The sequence below is a fragment of the Dermacentor albipictus genome, chromosome 1 (assembly GCF_038994185.2).
Source record: "Dermacentor albipictus isolate Rhodes 1998 colony chromosome 1, USDA_Dalb.pri_finalv2, whole genome shotgun sequence".
In the NCBI taxonomy this organism is placed as follows: Eukaryota; Metazoa; Arthropoda; class Arachnida; order Ixodida; family Ixodidae; genus Dermacentor; species Dermacentor albipictus.
This window is the reverse complement of record NC_091821.1, coordinates 298,588,557-298,610,049: the sequence shown is the minus strand read 5'-3', so window position 1 is coordinate 298,610,049 and position 21,493 is coordinate 298,588,557. Positions and strand designations below refer to the sequence as shown.

Genomic DNA, 21,493 nt, shown 5'->3' with positions numbered 1-21,493 from the left:
TCTTGGATGAATTATGCTTTGTACTTGCACCCCAGACAGTGTGGCAATAGTTAAGTATTGAAACTAAGAAAGCGTTGTAGATTAATAGTTTAATTCTTGCTGATAACACATAACGTTGATGACATAGCACCCCATTCACTTTGTTCATTTTTGATCGTATGTTATTAATTTGGGCATCCCAATTAAGCGATTCCGAGAAGGCTACTCCCAGACATTTGATAGTAAGCATGATTTCAATATAGTTGTTCCCAAACCTAAGCATAATATCTTTTACAACATTGCTTTTCGCTTGAAATACTATAGCTTTAGTTTTGCTTGTGTTCACCTTCAGGTTACTTTCCTGCGACCCCTGACACATGTATTGCAAAAACTCATTACCTCTAGAGGATAAGTTATTTTATCTACTACCCGTAATGAGCACCGTAAGGTCATCAGCGTAGGCAGTAAGGTTAACCGGTAGCTTAGGGTAAAATATATCATTTAAGTAAACTAAAAACAACAAAGGGCCTAAGATGCTTCCTTGCGGCACGCCCGATTTTATGTATTGGCTATCAGACAGAGCATCACTGTGTGCTACAATTCGTTTACGATGTTGAAGGTACGACCATATCAAAGAATTAGGAATCCCTCTTATACCATAGTGGTTTAGTTTATTTACTAACAAGTCATGATTGATTGAATCAAAGGCTTTCGAAAAGTCAATATCAATTCCGAGGACAAGGAGCTTGTCTTCAAATGCATTTATGATGAGTTCGTTTTGCTTAAGCAGTGCCAACTCAGTGGATCTTTTGGGTCTGAGTCCGCACTGACCATACGACAAAACCGAATGCTTATCTAAAAAATTTGTTATTCTCGTGTGAACAATTTTTTCTATGACTTTAGAAATTACCGGTAGAATTGAAATTGGCTTACAATTTGACAATTCAGAGGTATCGCCTCCTTTGTGTATCACGATAACGTTTGCAATCTGCATCTGCTTAGGAAATACTCCACTACTGAAACAAAGGTTGAATATGTATGTTAGTATTGGGGCTAAGAAATCAATTACATACTTTAGAGGTTTTATTTTAAAACCGTTAATATCTAAAGCCCTACTGTTTTTAAGATTTCTGAATACAGAAATTATTTCATTTTCGGTTGTAGGGGACATAAACATCGACATCGAGACTCCTGGTGCTTGGTGAATTGACTTGTTTGTTGAATTAATTGGATAGCTTGCTGTATTTGTGATATTCACAAAGAAATCGTTAAAAGCATTTAAGAGATCCTGCCCTGTCAGCACAGCACCATCGCGCATAATGCAGTTTGGACCAGTGTTGTAGCGACGTCCAAGCAGTTTACTTGTTGATGCCATCGATGCTGAAGGTTCGTGCTAGAATTATCTGAGAACGAATAGCTGAAGTATTCATACTTGGCTTCACGTAGTTCTTTGTTCAAGTTATTGCGATATTTCTTGTACTGATACAATTTCACGGGATCCTTGGATTTAATGAATTGCGCATATAGTTTCGTTCTTCTTTCTATTTTTTTTTTCAATAAGACATTCGTAATCCATGGTTTCTTCGATTTTCGTTTGCGATAGCATTTTGAAGGAAAGCAGTTTTGATACGTTTGGTTTAACACAATCATTAGTGCAGCGTACGCAACAGCTGCGTCAGGTAGCGACAATATATTGGAGAAGTTGGCTGTACATATTTCATTGCGAAAGGTGTCGAGGGATTTTGAATCAATGCAGTGATATAAGATACCGGTGATTTAGAAGCATGTTTAGGGTAGGTATTAGCAATAAACGCTAACACTGGAAAATGATCACTGATGTCAGTTTTGAAAGTTCCGGAAGTTATAGTGCTTTTATCGTTGTGAGTGATAATTAAACCTAAAGTAGTTGAAGTGGAACAAGTTACGCGCGTTGGTACAGTAATTACATTCACAAGAGTGTAAGAATCAAATAAAGAAGCACATTCTGTCTGCTCTGGTGACGCGGTTCGCATATCAATATTCATATCACCGGAAAGTATATAGCACGTGCTCATTTTTAGACACATAATCAAAAAGTGCTTCTAATGATGAAAAATAATTTTCAAGTTTTCCGTCTGGAGGGCGGTAAACAACACAAAATATTTTTATGTCACTCTGAATGGTTGAATGGTTGATTGCCGGACGACGACGAAGTTCGAAGGAGGCTTGTGGGCTTTTATGAGTCCGTCTTTTTCGAAGCTTCCGAGCCATTTTTGGTCACCTAGTGGTGTAAATTTGATATCATCGGATCCGTGAAGAAGAGAAGATTCAGCGGATACCTAATTTTGAGGTGGGCCACCCCTTTTTTGGACTTCATTGGAACTTTTGTGCTCATGCCACGCTGGCCGAAAGCTAGCGTCTGGTAGACCTAGCGCGGCATGGCAGCAATGCACGTTGAAGGAGACTTGCTCCTGGCGGAGGACTTTACTGAAGACCTGGGATGGCGGACAGTGTCCAACCGAAAATCTAGAACTACGACGAGGCATGGATTGGGTGATGGCGGTTCGCCAAGTGAGATGCCTGAACGACGGGGTGCAGGTGAACGGCGCGGAGGCTCGGCAATCAAGAATCGCATTGTGAAGGCGTCGCGCATGCCACCGATGCCACAAGAACACATCAAAATAGTCATTCGCCCACGGGGTGGACTGAATTTGGAGAAAGTTAGCTCTACAGCGGTGGGCAAGGCAATCGTAGAGGCGGCAGGCCTCAGTATTGAACAGGTTCGGGAAGATGTTATTTGCCCGAACTTTATGCAAAATATCTTGGTGGCTAGTACGCCAGAAAGGAGCAACGCTGAACGATATGTGAGACTCAGGTCAATCAAAGTGGCAGACAAGGATTTTGAAGTCAGTGCGTACGAGACGGCCCTACACACTACGTGTAAGGGGGTCATTCGCAATGTAGACATTATGGATGGCCCCGCGACACTTGAGCGGAACATTGTTAACGATCGCAATCCGCTGGCTATGGCGGTCAAACGAATAAAAAACACAGGATCAGTCATCATTGTTTTCGACGGGTTAAAGGTGCCCAATTTCGTCAGATATGGGCCAACTCTGGTACGGTGCTTCCTGTATCGAAAGCAGTTGGATGTATGTTATGTGTGTGGCAAGCTTGGACATCGGGCGGATGTCTGCCCAGCCCTCGATTGTTTTGAATGCCGAGGATGCGGGGCTCGGAACCCTGAAGAGGATCACAACTGTGTGCCTTGTTGCTAGCTTTGTGGCGGACGACACCTGACCGCGGATAAACAATGCAGACAACGATACCAGCTTCCCTACGTCGTGCGTGTTCGACGACAGGAGAGAGCCAGGGCGGAGCTAACGGCGGAACAGGAGGCAGCCGAGATGGTGCAGCTGGTGAGCGCCCGCCAACGCTCTAAGGGACGCTCGCGCTCTAGGAGCCGCTCCAGGTCGAGGCAGCGGCCATCTTCTGGGACTCGTACGACCAAGAGCCGATCCGTTTCTATGGAGGCGCGGGTGCGCTTTCCTGCAGCTGGTGGCGGCGGCGGCGCAGCTGGGAGCCAGACCACCTGGGCTGACAAGGTCAAGGGTGGCATCAGCGCCGGCCGAGCGCGCGAGCAGCGCCAGGAGCATGTGGATGGTAATAAGGATAGGGATAGGATTGCGCAATTGGAGAGAGAGAATCGTAGTTTAAAAGCAGCCATTGACGGGCTTATCAAAGAGATAGCTGAACTTAGGAACGGCTTACCTTCCGGAAACAGCGATAGCTTAAGACAGACTAGGAAACATGATGACTCGGTTGAGGTACCCAGGTCTGTGGAGGTCGCGGAACAGAACATGGCGGACGAAGAGACGCCTGCTCCGAAAAAGAGGGCCTTATCCTCGACCGCACGGATTCAGGGCAAAGTCGGTTCCGAGCTTAAAGCAATGATGGCGACATTGCAAGAAAGTGTAAATCAGATCATTAGTAGACTGGAGCGGATAGAAAAACGGGAAAATATCACGGATCAGAGATTAGGCAAAATTGAAATATATCTAAACGAGACAGTGGTCCCTGTTATGGAGCGGGAGTGAACTCGACCGCTAGCCCAGCAGGGTAAGTCGCCGAGTGGACTTGAGCTAAAAAATAGTTCACCAAATTTCCGTGGTCAAGATGGCTCTATTAAATAGTTCCTTTAGTATTTGGCAGTGGAATTGTAGGGGGTTCAATCATAAGAAGGCGCCTCTGCAGCAGTTTGTTAGAACGCATGGTGTCAAGCCTCATGTTATCATGTTACAGGAAATACTGACGTCTAACGTGGCCCTAACGAATTTCAAAGCGGAAGTTAAGGATAATGAACAGGGCAGAGGACTCGCTACTCTCATTAATATGAGGTTGGCGTATATTAGACATGATCTTCACATGGCAGATTGCAAGATTGAATATATTATGGTGGAAGTAATCTTAGGTCAGCAAAGGTTATGTCAGAGGAGCGTTTACCTGCTAAACTTGTACAGTAGCCCCCGGGACACGAAGCAGAGTTTCAAATCTCTCTTGACCAAGGCAACCAATCTGGCTAAGGATGCACCGTTGCTTATTGAAGGGGACTTCAATGCGCCATATCATGTGTGGAAGTATGCTTATAGCACTATTAAGGGGGAGAGACTATGGCAGCAGGCACTAGACTTGAATTTAACTCTGATTACAGACCCCTCGTATCCCACCAGATGTGGCACGTCGACATGTAGAGATTCGACACCTGATCTCACTTTTGTTCGGGGGGTGGTGGATTCGTCCTGGTCCAATTGTAATATAGATTTTGGTAGCGATCATTACATACTTATGATTACTTTGGTAGTGGCTAATAAAAAGGAGCGCACATTCAGGATGGTTGACTGGGATGCATTTAGGAAAAGAAGAGCGCAGAGAATCGATGATGAGGGTAATGAGTTGACCTTGGAACAGTGGACTAGTCAGCTTAAAAGTGACGTTGAGGCGTCCACTAAAGAGGTTCAGACCGATATTGACACGGAACACATGGATAGTCGTCTGGCACATTTGTTGGAAGCAAAGCAGTCGATGTTAGCGAGATGGAAGGGTCAGAGATTAAATAGAAGGCTTAGAAAGCGTATAGCAGTGGTTAATCAGGAAATTGAAGACCATTGTCGGGTACTGTGCAAGCAGCAATGGGATGAAGTGTGCAATTCTATTGATGGTCGCATTAAGAGGGGAGGCGCCTGGAGTTTGCTCAGACATTTACTAGATGAGACCAACAGTAAGTCTAATCAGAGGACTGTGATAGGTAAGCTGGTCCATCAGGCGTGTCGGGACTCCACGGAGCAGGAGTTGCTAAAGGATTTGGCTCAGAGATACCTTCCGTTGGAGACCTGGCACGATACACCTGATGTGGTTTTGGAATATAGTGGAGACGAAAATGCAGCTATGGACGTGGAATTTACTGAGAGTGATATAAGGATGGCGCTGCAGAATCTTAATGGTCGATCGGCATCAGGGCCGGATGGCATTACGAATAAAATGCTACGGAATTTAGACGATGGGTCAATTGAGTTCCTTACGCGGCAGATCAATTGCCTATGGAAGGAAGGCTCTTTCCCGGAAGAGTGGAAACTGGCAACTACTGTTCTGATGTCCAAACCGGGGAAGGCCATAGGGCTTGAAAATCTCAGACCCATTTCCCTGACGTCGTGTTTGGGAAAAGTCGCTGAGCATGCCATTTTAAATAGGCTAACGCGTTATGTTGAGGGCAATGGGGTCTTTCCGCACTCGATGATAGGATTTCGGCCCGGCCTCTTGACTCACGATGCTATGATCAGGATTAAGCATCAGATCCTTGACCGGCGAACAAGGGACACTAAGGCACTAATTGGACTTGATGTGGAAAAAGCTTTCGATAAAATCCGACATTCTTTCATTCTACGGGTGCTATCGGACTTGAATTTGGGGCAGCGGCTTTTCAATTTTGTCAAGGCTTTCCTTACGGATAGAAAGACATGTCTCAGGTTTGGGGAGATAAAATCGGAAGTCGTTAAATTGGGTTGCTGTGGTACTCCGCAGGGATCCGTACTCTCGCCTATGTTATTCAATCTGGCGATGTCGAAGTTGGCTAATAGACTGGACGCTGTCCAGGATATTGGCTATTCTATCTACGCGGATGACATTACTATATGGAGTGTCGGTGGTAGTGATGGAGAGCTTGAGGCTAGGCTGCAGCAGGTGGTAACGCTTACGGAGGAGTATCTGGGTCTCATGGGGCTCAAGTGCTCCTCTAAAAAGTCGGAGTTGTTGATCTTCAAATCTAAGAAGCTAGGTCGTAGGCCGAGGGGTTGGGTACCGGAAGTTCAGCCTTGCATTACAATTCATACTACGGAAGGGTCGGTGATACCCAAAGTTGAAGCAATCAGGGTCCTGGGTTTTGTACTTGAAGCGAACGGATCGAACATTAGAACCATTCAGCGTATTACCAAGAAAACGGAGGAGGCCATAAGACTTATAAGAAGGGTCTCTAATAGGCATAGGGGTTTAGGAGAAGAAGGTGCGATGCGCTTAGTTCACGCATTTATTATGTGTCATTTCTCGTATGTGGCAGCTATGCTAAATTGGAATACGGGGGAGAAAAATAAATTGGAAGCATTAATCAGAAAAGCCATCAAGGCTGCGCTTGGTCTGCCTATGACTACGTCAAACGATATGTTGTTACGACTGGGTTTGCATAACACTTTAGATGAAATTGCTGAGGCTCAACGTACCGCACAGAGGGAGCGGTTGCTAGGTACACCACCGGGTAGGTATATATTAGAGTCAATTGAAGAATCGGTGGCTGTGTCGCACGATAGGGCGCCCCTACACGAGTTGAACGTGAACCTTAGGGCAAATATCATGGTTCGTCCATTTCCGCGGAATGTGCACCCCGTGCACAATGTAAGGAGGCGGGTCGTGAGAGCTAGGGCTTTGTTGCGAGAGGCAAAGGATCAGGAGGAGGAGTCTGCGTTTGTTGACGCCGCATGGATTAATGGCAAAAATGCTTATTCGGTGGTGGTAGTAGATGGCAAAGGGAGCGTTAGAAGTGCTGCTTCCATTTATACCAAAGATCCGGGGGTTGCTGAACAGGTGGCTATTGCTCTAGCACTAATTGATTCTAGAAGAGTTTTGGTGTTTAGCGACTCGCGATCTGCGATTACAGCCTTCTCGAGAGGACTTGTTGCGGAACCGGCTAACAGACTGCTGCAGGGTAGGGTTATCACTTCGCATACCGTTACTTGGTTCCCGGCGCGCATGGGGACAGTGGAGGGAGCCCCGCGTAACCTCAACGAGGTGGCGCACAGGGAGGCATGAGGATTAGTGTGCCGTGTACTCCCTGAAGGGGCTGGATCTCCCGCTCCTGAGTACATGGACCAACTGTTAACCTACAACGAAATCACCAAGCACTATTACTTAGGGCGCAGGGCATTCCCGTTGCCACATCCTAAATTAAATAGGCCGCAGGCGGTTACATTAAGGCTTCTGCAGACACGGACGTACCCTAACCCTGTCATCATGAATAAAATTAATCTGGACTGCGGGGTTTCAGTCTATTGTAGTAAGTGTGGGGGTTTGCTCGATTTACAACACATGCTGTGGCGCTGCTTGGCGTTGGCTGGTGATGGTTCTCGAGGTGAACAGTGGTGGCAGCGAATGCTGCACAGTGAAGTGCTGGCGGACCAACTCAGGGCTGTCCAGAGGGCCCGTGTGATAGCAGAGGGGCTCGGCCTCTCTGTACCGACGCGGGAGTGGCCGGCATCAGTCCCAGACTGATCCCTCCGGACCTAAATAAAGTTCTTCATACCATACCATACTCTGAATGGTTAGCACTTCACAGTCCGGAGTGCAGAACGTGAATTTCTCAAGTATTGTTGCAGGAAGCGAATTCACAATTTGCAGAGATACACCAGCCCCTCTTCGAAATTCCGTGTTATTAGCAAAGTGAGTATAATTGCGTAACACAAAGTATGTTGAATCATCGTGGTATCAGGTTTCAGTAAACATTATTGCATGGAACGAAAAATTAAGAGAAGTAAACAGGCTATGTATTTCATCAGTCTTGTTGCACACAGAACGACAGTTCATATGAAAAACAGCAATGCTATTTTCACAGTAAACGCTATCTAGATCTGCGATAGAAGGAAGTTCGAGGCATCTCATGGGGGCATCCATGCTTTTAGCTTGTTTTATTCAAATCATTCGAGCTAGTGGTCTTTAGTCTGGCACTGTTTTCAGATTTGCGGGCATAAATGTGCCCATCACGCACCCAAAGAAACCTCCAGTTCGTTTCACGCTTTTTGGCAATGGCCTGCGCAAGGAGGCGCTTCCTTTCAGGACACAGGTGCTCATTGACGTAAATGGGAACAGATTCAGTAAACCCAAATTCATTAGCCGTTAGGCGCTTTCGTCTTCCTTTCTCCAGTACAGCATTTCGTTTCCTTCGGAGTGCAAACTGGACAATAATGCTCTTTCCAGTTTGGCTTCCTGGTATTGAAAGCCGGTGGCACACCTCAATATCAGAAGGTGATATGGGCTCCCCAATACAGTCACCAAGCTTCATCATGATTTCCGTCAGTTTTTCATTAGCATTGACTGGTATTTCGTTTATTTCTCTATTGGCGTTTCGCGAGTACTGTTCGCAGTCCACGATTCGAGACTCGTTAGATTTCGCTTGACTTCCTATTTGATCACAACGTGACTATAGGTTGTCGTTTTCAGTGCGCAAGCGTTTATTTTCTTCTAAAACTGCTTTCAGATTAATTACCATATCATCAAATTTGTCATCAGTAAACTTTAGATTAGCTTTATTTCTCTGAGTTCATTTCAAAAGTCTCGTTGCAGAGAATCTTTCAAATTCTCGAGGTCGGTCCTAATTTCTCTCTTCAGGTCCTCAAGGGCACATACCAATTCTTTGCTTACTTTTGCCATGATGACCAACAGTAAGCTACAACAAACACTGGTATGCTATCGTATGGCAGCAGTGGCATGGCACAATTTCAAGTGTAGTGACAAAGTTACAAAAGGAGTAAACAGATTTCACCGACCTGCAGCAAAAAGATATTGCTGTCAGTCCATGCGGATGATCTAGTGCTATTCACGCCACTGCTGCCATTTGGTCGATGTCCGACAAGGTCCCGGTATTTGCAGCCTTTTCTCTGATGACGTCAAAATGGTTCAGTGAACCAGCAGCTAGGAACAGTCTGCACGTGTCGTCTTGCGGTCAGCGCTTTGCTCGGGGTAGCGGCCGAAGGGCGAAACTTGACCGCACGTGGCAGGTAGGCCCAGGACGTAGATAGAAGACGGATGGTCAGAATGAACTGATTACCGAACCTGCAGCAAAAAGATATTGCTGTGAGTCCATGCGGATGATCCAGTGCTGTTCACGCCACTGCTGACATTTGGTCGATGTCCGACAAGGTCCCGGTATTTGTAGCCTTTTCTCTGATGACGTCAAAATGTTTCAGTGAACCAGCAGCTAGGAACAGTCTGCACGTGTCGTCTTGCGGTCAGCGCTTTGCTCGGGGTAGCGGCCGAAGGACGAAACTGGACCTCACGTGGCAGGTAGGCCCAGGACGTTGATAGAAGACGGATGGTCAGAATGAACTGATTACCGAACCTGCAGCAAAAAGATATTGCTGTGAGTCCATGCGGATGATCCAGTGCTGTTCACGCCACTGCTGACATTTGGTCGATGTCCGACAAGGTCCCGGTATTTGTAGCCTTTTCTCTGATGACGTCAAAATGTTTCAGTGAACCAGCAGCTAGGAACAGTCTGCACGTGTCGTCTTGCGGTCAGCGCTTTGCTCGGGGTAGCGGCCGAAGGACGAAACTGGACCTCACGTGGCAGGTAGGCCCAGGACGTTGATAGAAGACGGATGGTCAGAATGAACTGATTACCGAACCTGCAGCAAAAAGATATTGCTGTGAGTCCATGCGGATGATCCAGTGCTGTTCACGCCACTGCTGACATTTGGTCGATGTCCGACAAGGTCCCGGTATTTGTAGCCTTTTCTCTGATGACGTCAAAATGTTTCAGTGAACCAGCAGCTAGGAACAGTCTGCACGTGTCGTCTTGCGGTCAGCGCTTTGCTCGGGGTAGCGGCCGAAGGACGAAACTGGACCTCACGTGGCAGGTAGGCCCAGGACGTTGATAGAAGACGGATGGTCAGAATGAACTGATTACCGAACCTGCAGCAAAAAGATATTGCTGTGAGTCCATGCGGATGATCCAGTGCTGTTCACGCCACTGCTGACATTTGGTCGATGTCCGACAAGGTCCCGGTATTTGTAGCCTTTTCTCTGATGACGTCAAAATGTTTCAGTGAACCAGCAGCTAGGAACAGTCTGCACGTGTCGTCTTGCGGTCAGCGCTTTGCTCGGGGTAGCGGCCGAAGGACGAAACTGGACCTCACGTGGCAGGTAGGCCCAGGACGTTGATAGAAGACGGATGATCAGAATGAACTGATTACCGAACCTGCAGCAAAAAGATATTGCTTTCAGTCCATGCGGATGATCAGTGCTGTTCACGCCACTGCTGCCATTCCGCCCGGCTATCCGATACACAGGCGTGATCGAGGCACACATGGCGGAGGAGTTGCTGTTATTTCTAAACTCGGTATTGATGTATGTCTGACAAACAAGATTAATGATCTCGAAAGCCTGTTTCTGAACGTCACTGTTAATGCTGTTAGATTTATGCTATGTGTTGTTTATAAAGCCCTAAAATGTCAGAATCATTTCTCTAACAACTTTACGACCATCTTCTTCTAAACCACCCACGACACGTGATTATTATAGGAGATTTCAACCTTCCAGCTATTAAATTGGATAAGTTAGTTTACGGGCAATCTAAATCGAGTGATGTTATTTTAGACACAATGTTAACTCTGAACCTTGATCAAATTGTCTGTGAACCTACGCGCAACATTGCTGTCTTGGACTTATTCTTTGTATGTGATATGTTTTTAAATGGTGTTATTAGTACTGAACCTGGTGTGTCGGATCACAGCTTATTGTTTTGATCTTCATCTTATCGAAGGTCCGCAGGGCGTTCGAGTACTCATTCAGTGTGCAATAATGACTTTGACCGCGCTGATGATACATCTATCACAGACACTGCACTAAACCACAGTACACATGATAATGTTCGTACCTTTTGGGCACAATTTAACATGGCAGACATATTCTCCATTGAACAATATGTGCCATTCCGGAAGGTACGTAAGAACCTCACAACCCATTGATATCTAGGGATATTATCCATATTAAACGTAGACTCAAGCGACTTTGAAAGCGTAGAGACGTAACACCCGAGAACTTTAATGAACTGCAAAGAAATTTAGCAACTAAAGTAAATGAAGCGCGGACACGTTACTATCAAGTAACTCTCACTGCATTCATTAGAGAGGACCCTGCTAAATTTTGGAGATTTCTGAGTCAAGGCAATGAAACGGTAAATAAAATGAAACTGAACGGGAAATTTGAAACTGACGGCTTTATAATATCGCAGGCATTTAATATTTATTTTCAGAGCGTTTTGTAACCATCAAGTGCTTACGTACCCCAACCCGCTATGCTTGATGATATAGACATTCCTATCGTCACAAGGGAAGGTGCCTTAATTATGTTAAAGAAGTTAAACACCAGAAAGAGTATAGAACAAGATCAAATCCCAAATACATTTTTACAGCGCTGTTCTATACAGATAAGCGATTTCTTGGCGAAGGTCTTTTTTGCATCCTTGCGTAGTTGCGGTCTTCCGGACGGCTGGAAACTTTCACGCGGTATCCCCATCTTTAAAAAAGGAGATAGGTCAATAATTTCTAATTATAGGCCGATTTCATTAACTTCTGTTTCTTGCAAGTTACTAGAGCATATTGTGGCTCACAACATCCAGTGCTTTTTAGCAGATAATAACGTCTTATCTCTTTGCCAACAAGGCTTTCGGAAGGGAATGTCCACGACGACACAACTGGCAACAACCATTCACGACTTTTTAGCAGCTCTATAGATCGTTCTGGGCAAATTGATATACTTCTGTTGGATTTTTCTAAAGCATTTGATAAGGTTCCGCACTTCAATCTTTCAAAAACTACTTCTAAAATTAAATAACCTAGGCTTGCCGCTATATGTTATCAAAAGGGTCGAGACATATTTAACTAATAGAAAGCAGTTTTTTTAAATCAAATCTAGTGTATCTAGGATGCTCAGCGTTACATGCGGTGTTCCCCAGGGCAGTGTTTTGGGGCCATTATTATTTCCTATATATGTAAAAGATTTAGTGCACGTAATCCCTGGCTCAGTGTCTATTAAACTTCTTGCGGGCAATTGTATCGTGTTTCAAGAAATAACCTGCCATGAAGATCTTACGCTATTACAGCGAACTCTCAGCCACATTCAATGCTGGTGCGTAGAATGGGACATGGAACTAAACGTGTACAAAACAGTGTTATTAAATGTAACGCAGAAAACGAATCCTAGCGTGTTCACTTACACTATCCATGGCTCTAACATTCAAGCAGTAACTCGATATAAGTATTTACGGATTACTCTTTCTAGTGATTTGACATGGGGGGCGCACATCTCTGCAATTTGCGCAACAGCTTTTCGGAAACTATGTTTCTTTTTGTAAAAAGGAAGCTTACAAAGGCAACGGTGAATGTTAAACTTCAAGCATTCAATCCCATTGTCAGACCTAAATTGGAGTATGCATCCGTTGTATGGGATCCCCACACAAAAAAATATGTTTAAAATATGTTAAAAATAGTTTAGTAGCAGGTGTCGTCACGGCGGAATACAGAAGCGGCGCGACTCTGTGTAGCCGAGGCGCCGAAGAGTGTACCCTGGTGTCTGGGACTTTGTAATGTGTGGCTGAACGACTTTGAAAGAGGTAAAAATATAACGAAAAGATGGGGAAGGAGAGAATAAAAAAAAAGAAAATATATTCATCGACCATTATGATACTCAGTAATGCGAAATTTCAGCGTAGCTCTATAAGAGCTTTCATTTTGCGTGTCAATTTTTTGTATTATGATTATATAGGTTTATATTATAAAGAGAACGCTGTGAGTAGCACGCCTTATTTCCTCACAGATGACGCGCGCTTCCCTGGCGACATATCAAATCAAATCAATCTTTATTTTGCAGTAAAAGAAACAGAACTGGATGGTCATTTTGGGTAAAAGCTATAGCTTGACGGGGCCCAAAAGACCTTACATGCCAAAATCAACTTGGCACATGATCAAACACTAGTAGATATATGCATATATGTGAGGCAAAGACATAGTAGTCGTGACTGCATTATAAATAACTATGTCATAGTGCACCGTAGTAATGACAGCAAATGCATATATGCAGAAGAGAAAAAAACAACAACGGAAAAGGAATATTATCACTGAAACAACATATCATAACTGAACAAAATATTGTCTGAGTTGCTTCCTATTGTAACCTGCAATATCTACACATTTGTTGAGAATAAACGGTAAGTTGCAGGCTAGCGATTGGTGTTTGTAGCAGCATGTAGGGAAAAGAGGTGTAATCTATTTGTAAGATTTTCTTCTGTTTAGCTTAGGCTTACGGTGTTTTAAGCATGCTAGACGTTCAATGAAATTCTTTACAAATGTGTCAGAAAATCGCATCACATATAATAAACGGTATATGTAAAGGTGATCTACTCTGACAATATTAAACAATTTATATGATCTCTAGTCGTACACAAAGGTTCCAGGTTTCCGATGCGACGAATAATTTTTTCTGTAATATCAAAAGTCTGTTTATATTGGCTTTAGTTGGCGTGCACCAGACAAATGCACAGTAGTTTAGGAGTGAATTGAAAAGCGCGTAATATATCTGTAGTTTGGCGGAGGCTGGCAGCATGCCACGACAACAGCATAATATTCCTGTCACAGAGGATAGTTTTTTACATAAATAGCTTACATGAGTATCCCAAGTTAAAGAAGAATTTTGTAACTGTCAACTATCCCTACTTGGCCATCCTCAAAAATTATGTTATGGTTCAACGTTGCCTTTTTGTTTGTCACCTGAAATATGATAACCTTTGTCCTTGTTGCATTAATCTTAAATTGATTTTCCTTAGGCTATATAGATAGCTTCTTTAGCAGATCGTAACATTGTGATGATAACTGGTTTATATCAGATCTTTCCATTAAAATGGTGCTGTCGTCTGCATATATAATAACTTTTGCCCTTCTGTCTAAATCTACGATATCACTAATATAGATGCTAAACAAAAGCGGTCCCAGTACACTCCCTTGCGGTACCCCAAATTGCTTGTGTAAGAGGGTTGAGGTTTAGCCATTTTTACGTGCGCACTGTAGGCGTTTACTCAGATATGATTGTAATAAATTTAAGGATTTACCACGTATACCATAAGACTGCAATTTACCGAGTAGTGTAGAATTATCAAGGCAGTCAAACGCCTTGTTAAAATCCACAAATAGGGTAAGCGTAAACATGTTCTTTTCTGTTTTGTAGAATTTATTCCTTTAATAAAAGTAGACTTGTCTCTGTTGATGTCCCCTTTCTGAAGCCGAACTGTGAATTTGTTAAAATGTCATACTTTTCGAGAAATTTTGTCATACGAGAAAATAACAATTTTTCGAGAGCCTTAGAAAAAACAGGCAATGCAGATATTGGCCTATAGTTACTCGGTACATTGTGATCACCACCTTTAAGGATTGCTGAAACCCTGGCACATTTCATCTTCTGGGAAGCTTCCCGATTGCAACACTAGGTTGAATATATGTGCCAGTGAATTAGAAATGTAACATAAACAGTATTTTATGGGCTCTACCAGTAGATCATCAATATCGACTGCTTTGCTAATTTTTAAACTAGCGAAGGTACTGTAAACTTCACATCAATATCATAAAGATGGTTTAGTGAACAGCGTTAATTATACCTTTGGTGGTAGAGGGTGTATTTGTGGGATCACCGTATGCGGGGGGGGGGGGGGTGTTAACAAAGTGCTCATTGAAAGAATCTTCAGGTGATTTACCGCTGACTACGGAACTATTGTGTATTATTGTATTCGGGACACTGGTTTTGTTCTTACGACCTAGTAAAGTATTGATTATTTTCCCCGTTATATCCGGCTGCTGTTCACTGACATCCGCAAAAATACTTTGACAGTATGTATTTTTGCTTGCTTGAGCTCAGCATTCAACCGATTCCTGTAAATATTTAATTCTTTTAATGAGATCTCATAAAGCGTCCGTAAAAATGAATGGTACTTGCGATGCTTTTCTTTAATCATCTTCAAATGTTGTTTAGTCATCCATGGTTTTCTAGCTTTTCTTGGATATTTTATACCTTTATAAGGGAAATGCTTAAGGTAAATTCTTGCAAAGCTATCGATGAAAATATTGTGTGCGTCGTTCGCATCTTGGTTTTCTAACACAGATGACCAATCGCTGCTAGTTATCTCCTTTTTAAAATACTCAAGTCTGTCTTGGGAAAGGACGGGAAATGCGGGAGATGGAAATTCAAGACGATGAGCAAAACGTGAACAAGGTGAATGCGGGAGCCAACGTTTCGACAAGTCCACTTGTCGGAACGTTGGCTCCTGCGTTGGCTCCTGCGGCAGGGTTTGAGGACCGCGGCTCGATCAAGTTTGGTTGCATCGGTGTAGGCTTTGAGAAGGGCAGTATTCCAGTGGCTCCTCTTTGATACGGTTTCTTTAAAGTGATCGAGTCTATCTATGCAGTCATGGTTTTCAGCGCAAATGCGACGTAGTCGTGCGGCTTCACTTTCAAGTTTCGTTCTTTACAATGTCTGGGATGGTGGCTTGTATGCTCTAGGTACTGTTGTTTGCCAAAAGGTTTCCTATACAGCGGTATATACATATATATATATATATATATATATATATATATATATATATATATATATATATATATATATATATATAATAATGCTATACTAATGCATCTATATATAATATATAAAAAAAATATGGGGTTTTACGTGCCAAAACCACTTTCTGATTATGAGGCACGCCGTAGTGGAGGACTCCGGAAATTTCGACCACCTGGGGTTCTTTAACGTGCACCTAAATCTAATACACGGGTGTTTTCGCATTTCGCCCCCATCGAAATGCGGCCGCCGTGGCCGGGATTCGATCCCGCGACCTCGTGCTCAGCAGCCTAACACCATAGCCACTGAGCAACCGCGGCGGGTATGTATAATATATATAAATGCTCGGCGACGGCTGTATAATACATACGATGACGTATGTAGAATATGGGGACATGGTGAGGACAGCCAAGATAAACTTGCGAAATTCTTAAATACTTTTCACTGAACAACAAATTCACATCCAAATCTACAACTGAGCACACAAACTTCCTGAACACAACAATATATATATATATATATATATATATATATATATATATATATATATATATATATATATATATATATATATATATATATATATATAGAGAGAGAGAGAGAGAGAGAGAGAGATTTAGAAACGAAGGTGCACACTTACGAAAATTGCATCTTTAATGTTTGTAACGTTTCGGCCGTGGCACGGCCTTCGTCAGCATAAACGAATTCTGACGAAGGCCGTGCCACGGCCGAAACGTTACAAACATTAAAGATGCAATTTTCGTAAGTGTGCACCTTCGTTTCTAAATCTACCTATGCACCGGACCTACAGAACTTCTCATTGAATTATATATATATATATATATATATATATATATATATATATATATATATATATATATATATATATTGTTGTGTTCGGGAAGTTCGTGCGCTCAGTTGTAGATTTGGATGTGAATTTGTTGTTCAGTGAAAAGTATTTAAGAATTTTGCAAGTTTATCTTGGCTGTCCTCACCATGTCCCCGTATTATACATACGTCATCGTATGTATTATACAGCCGTCGCCGAGCATTTCAACCAACCAGGTCATAACTTTGATGAACTTAAACTCTACATCTTACAGTCAAATTTCCGTTCTGAACGAGAAAGAAAATGCAGAGAATCATACGTTATCCATAAGTTCAAGACATTGCAACCAATAGGCATAAACGTTTCAAAGGGAGCTTTAGAATCCATTCGCTATGCTAAACTTCATGCTATAGGCAACAACACTTAGTTTAATTTCTTGGCGTATCCCCCCCTTTTATTTTTGTCTCCCCTTCCCTTTTCCTTTTTCTCCTTTCTTTTGTCAGCCGGCGCCGTAGACACGCCGGCTAACGCGCGTGTGTTGACAGACAGGGGTGGGGGCAACAAACAAAAGAGAGACAACTCGGGCAAAACTCGGGCAACAAACAAAAGAGAGACAGATACATATACACATTTACCAAAACTTATGACACTTGCTGAAAATGTTCATCATAATGAAGCTTCTGGGGAGGCCGGACAACACGAGTCGACCTTCTAGTAGCACGCGTCGGTTGGATGCCAGGCGAAGGCTCGCCGTCACTTGCTGGTAGCATTGATCCTACGGCTGTTTCTAGAGATGACGCCTCGGAGGCTTGCGCTGTTGGTTCAGCTGGTGCTGCAGGCGCCGGCGCAAGGTTGCTTTCACAAAGTGGAATCTCCTCGCAGTCGTCATCACTTTCACCGCTATACTGTTCACCCGTCCTAAGTAGATGTCGGTGGTTGCACCGCAGAACACGGTGATCTTGCGTTCGTACCAAATAGGAACGTGGAGCAGTTTTACCAACGACCTTCGCTTTTGGGGACCACGCAGTCGCATCCGGAAGCCTCACCTTCGTGCCTCTGCGCAGTATTGGCAAAGGCTTCCCGGCCTTGGCTTGGTGGTGCTTCCTCACAGAGGTCCGGGACACCCTACCGAAGTCAGGAAGGTTAGAACGAAGTCGCCTTATTTGCAGAAGCTCATCCGGAGAATGCCCACCTTCCAGTGGTGTTGAGCGATAGACTAGTAAACCCTGCCAGAAGTCCTCCCTCGCCTCTCGAGTCTTTTTCAGGATGCGCTTTACGGTTTGGACACCTTTCTCAGCCAGGCCGTTCGACTGCAGATAATGGGGACTGGAGGTTACATTCTTGAAGTCGTATGTTTTGGCAAATCTGGCAAATTCGTGGCTTGAAAACTGGGGTCGGTTATCCGTGCAAGCTTCTGCAGGTACGCCGTACCTGGCGAACATGGCGCTAAGGGCTGCGATCGTAGTTACCGCAGTTGTGTGGTCAAGTTTCTCAACCTTAGGGAAATTCGAAAAGGCGTCGTAAGCAACCACGTACGAATTTCCAGCATAAGAAAAGATATCTATGCCGACCTTATACCAAGCACATTTTGGAACTGGCCACATTAAAAGTGGTTCATGTGGTTGCCTGTACGCGTACTTGAGGCAGGTTGCGCAGCTTTCTACTAGCGCAGCTATTTCGCCGTTCAGACCGGGCCAAAATACAAGAGTTCGGGCCCTCTGTTGGCACTTTTGCAGCCCGAGGTGGCCAGCATGTATTCTGTTCAGGATGCTTTGTCGCATACTCTTCGGTATTACAACTTTCGAGCCCTTCAGGACTATTCCATTAACGACTGACAGCTCTTTCGCAAAAGGCTTGAGTTCCCCGTTCACCAGCTGCCCGCTTGTTAAGCTCTTCCTCACGGCCTGTAAGTATACGTCACGAGACGTTTTTTGCTGCAGTAACCGCTGCGTTTCGGAAGTGACCATGTAGACCAAGGACTGCACCGCATGGATCTCCACGTCATCGGTGGTACCAGAAGCGATGCCAAGTTGATCTTTGCCCTGGCCAGCTGTTGAGCGTGACATGTCAGCGAGAACCAGCTGTTTCCCGGGAATGCACTGCAAGACAAAGTTGTATTTTAGTAGCCGCAAAAAGAATCTTTGCACTCGCGGTGGCATGTCGGCGATTTCCTTTTGCGCGATTGCTATAAGTGGCTTATGGTCTGTTTCGATAAGCACTTTTCTTCCGTACACAAGCTCGTGAAACCTTTCACAGCCAAAACAAATTCCGAGTGCCTCCTTTTCAATTTGTGCATAGCTTTGCTCGGCTCGGGTTAATACACGAGATGCATACGCTACCGGTCGCCATTCAGCATTGTAGCCTTGCAATAATGCTGCACCGACACCTTCCTTTGATGCGTCGCACGTTATCTTAGTTTCTCGTTGCGGGTCAAAGATTGCAAGAAGGGGGCGGTAGTCAAAACGTGCGTTAAGATTTGCCACTCTATCGCGTGGTTTGCTGTCCAATGGAACTCTGCGCGGGACTTGATAAGCTCTCGTAAAGGCGTCGTTCGCTCAGACAACTGTGGCACGAATTTGTTGAAATAGTTCAGCACTCCCAGCATCCGCTGGACGTCGGTCTTGGACGTTGGTGTCGGCATGTTCGCCAAGCTTTCGATAAGCTTTGGGTCAGGCGATATGCCCGTTCGGCTTATGACGTCAGATTTCACACCGAACTTGCATTTCTGCACGTTGAAAGTCAATCCTACTTTCTCGGCAGCCTTAAGCACTTCCGTCAACCGTTCATCGCGTTCTTTTTTACTGGAACCCCAAACTAAGATGTCGTCAATGTATACCAGCACACCAGGTAGGCCTTCGAATACTTGACTCATGGTTTGTTGAAATACCTCCGGTGCGGACGAAATGCCGAAAGGCAGACGCAGAAAACGGTATCTCCCAAACGGTGAAGAGAAAGTGCAGATCTTAGATGTGCGCTCATCAAGCGGTATCTGATGATAGCCGGAGTTCGCGTCAAGACAGCTGGAGTACGCGGCATTGGTTAAACGGGCGTCCAAATCTTCGCGCCTAGGAAGCGGAAAATGCTGCCGCTTTATGTACTTGTTAACAGCTCTAGGGTCCATGCACACCCGTAGCGTGCCATCTTTCTTTTTTTGCCAGAACTAAACGACTGGCCCAGTCAGTAGGCTCGTTCACTTTAACAATTATGCCAGCACGCACCCTTCTTTCAAGTTCCTTCTTTAGAGGCTCTTCCAGTGCCAAAGGGACTCGTCGAGCTGGCTGCACGACTGGCACCGCTTCAGGACCATGCTGTATGCCTGCTGCAAACAACTTAGGCCCTCGAAGACATGCCTGAATTTCTTGAGAAGTCCGTCGTTGGAAATCTTGTCTACGGCCCCTACATTACGCTGGACCAGCCCCAAAGCCTCACTAGCTTCTAGCCCGAGTATGGCCTGACGGCCATTTTTCACAACAAAAAATGTGACCGTAGCAGAAGTATTACGAAGCCTTACTTCCTGCGTAGACGTTCCATAGCACGCTACGGTACCGGCGTTATACGCCCTCATTACCGAATTCGTTGGCTTCAACTCTCCAGCTCCCCTCAGTTGGCGGTAAATTGACATGAAAAACAGGCTTGCCTGCGACCCCGTGTCCACTTTAAAGCTTATCTCGCCATTGCAAACTTGGGCTTTAACCGTCCAATCCCTTTCGTGACTAGATGTCGTGATCTCGAGAATGTCGAAGTCCTCGTCTTGCTGTTTTTTTTTTTACTTCGCCGACTACCGCTGACGCGCAACTACTTGCAAAGTGGTTCAGCTTGTGGCACAAACGACACCTCTTTCCAAACGCTCGGCATTGCTTCGGTTTATGCCAGCGGTTGCACTCACGACAGTGAAATTGTTCTTTTCCTTGCTTCCGCTCTTTTGAGGGTGGCGCCGTGCGCCTCGATACGGCATCGACTCTGTCTTCCCCGCTACGCCATACTTCACTTCGCTGTACTGCCGTCTCCGCTGCTTTACACATTTGCTGTGCTTTTTGCAAAGTCTGTTGGCTGTCACGAAGCATTTTCTCCCGTAGTCTAGGATCGTGCGTGCCAAATACGATTTGGTCCCTTATCATGGATTCTTGCAAAACGCCAAAATTACACTGCCCTGCTTGCTTTTGCAGGTCACGAACAAATTTTTCAAATGATTCTCCCTCCACTTGCTTTCTTGAACGGAATACATATCTCTCGTGCACTTCATTGCTCACTTCGGCACAATAGGCATCAAACTCTCTCACCACTGTACCGTAGTCAGTCTTGTCTTCATCCAGCGCGAACTGGAAGTTGTTGAAGACGTCCAGCGCGTCGTCATCCGCCATGCTCAGCAGGAGGGCTGCCTTCGATGCTTCCGTTTCCGGCCGGTCCTCTGCCGCCGTTGCCTGCAGAAATAACTCAAATTTCTGCTTGAAACGCTTCCAGTTTTCCGTGACGTTACCCGTCAGTCGTAATGGCTGTGGTGCCTTCAGCAGGTCCATAACGCGTTCTTCGCGGGTACGATTCCCCTCAGGCGTCGACAGGCAGCGGAGCAACTTCGGACACCATGTAACGTGCCAAGGGAGACGACGCTTACAGCAGCATGGTCAGTGCAGGAAAGAACCCCAAGGTTTATTGAGAGCGTGGCTTTAAAGACATGAATGCAGCGCGCTGTACACACTGCGCATCACCGATGCGCATCCGCGCTGATATAATCAGTACACGTGTCCGATACAGGAAGTGTTTTGGGAATGATACCAAGGAAGTGGTTAA

At 44.8% G+C, this 21,493-nt stretch overlaps 1 protein-coding gene across 5 annotated transcripts in view; it reads right to left on the bottom strand.

The window, feature by feature from the left end:
• The window catches only part of LOC135916819 (uncharacterized transporter YutK-like), a 511,079-nt gene that overhangs the window by 1,350 nt on the left and 488,236 nt on the right, over window positions 1-21,493 (bottom strand). The gene's annotated exons all lie outside the window — the stretch shown is intronic.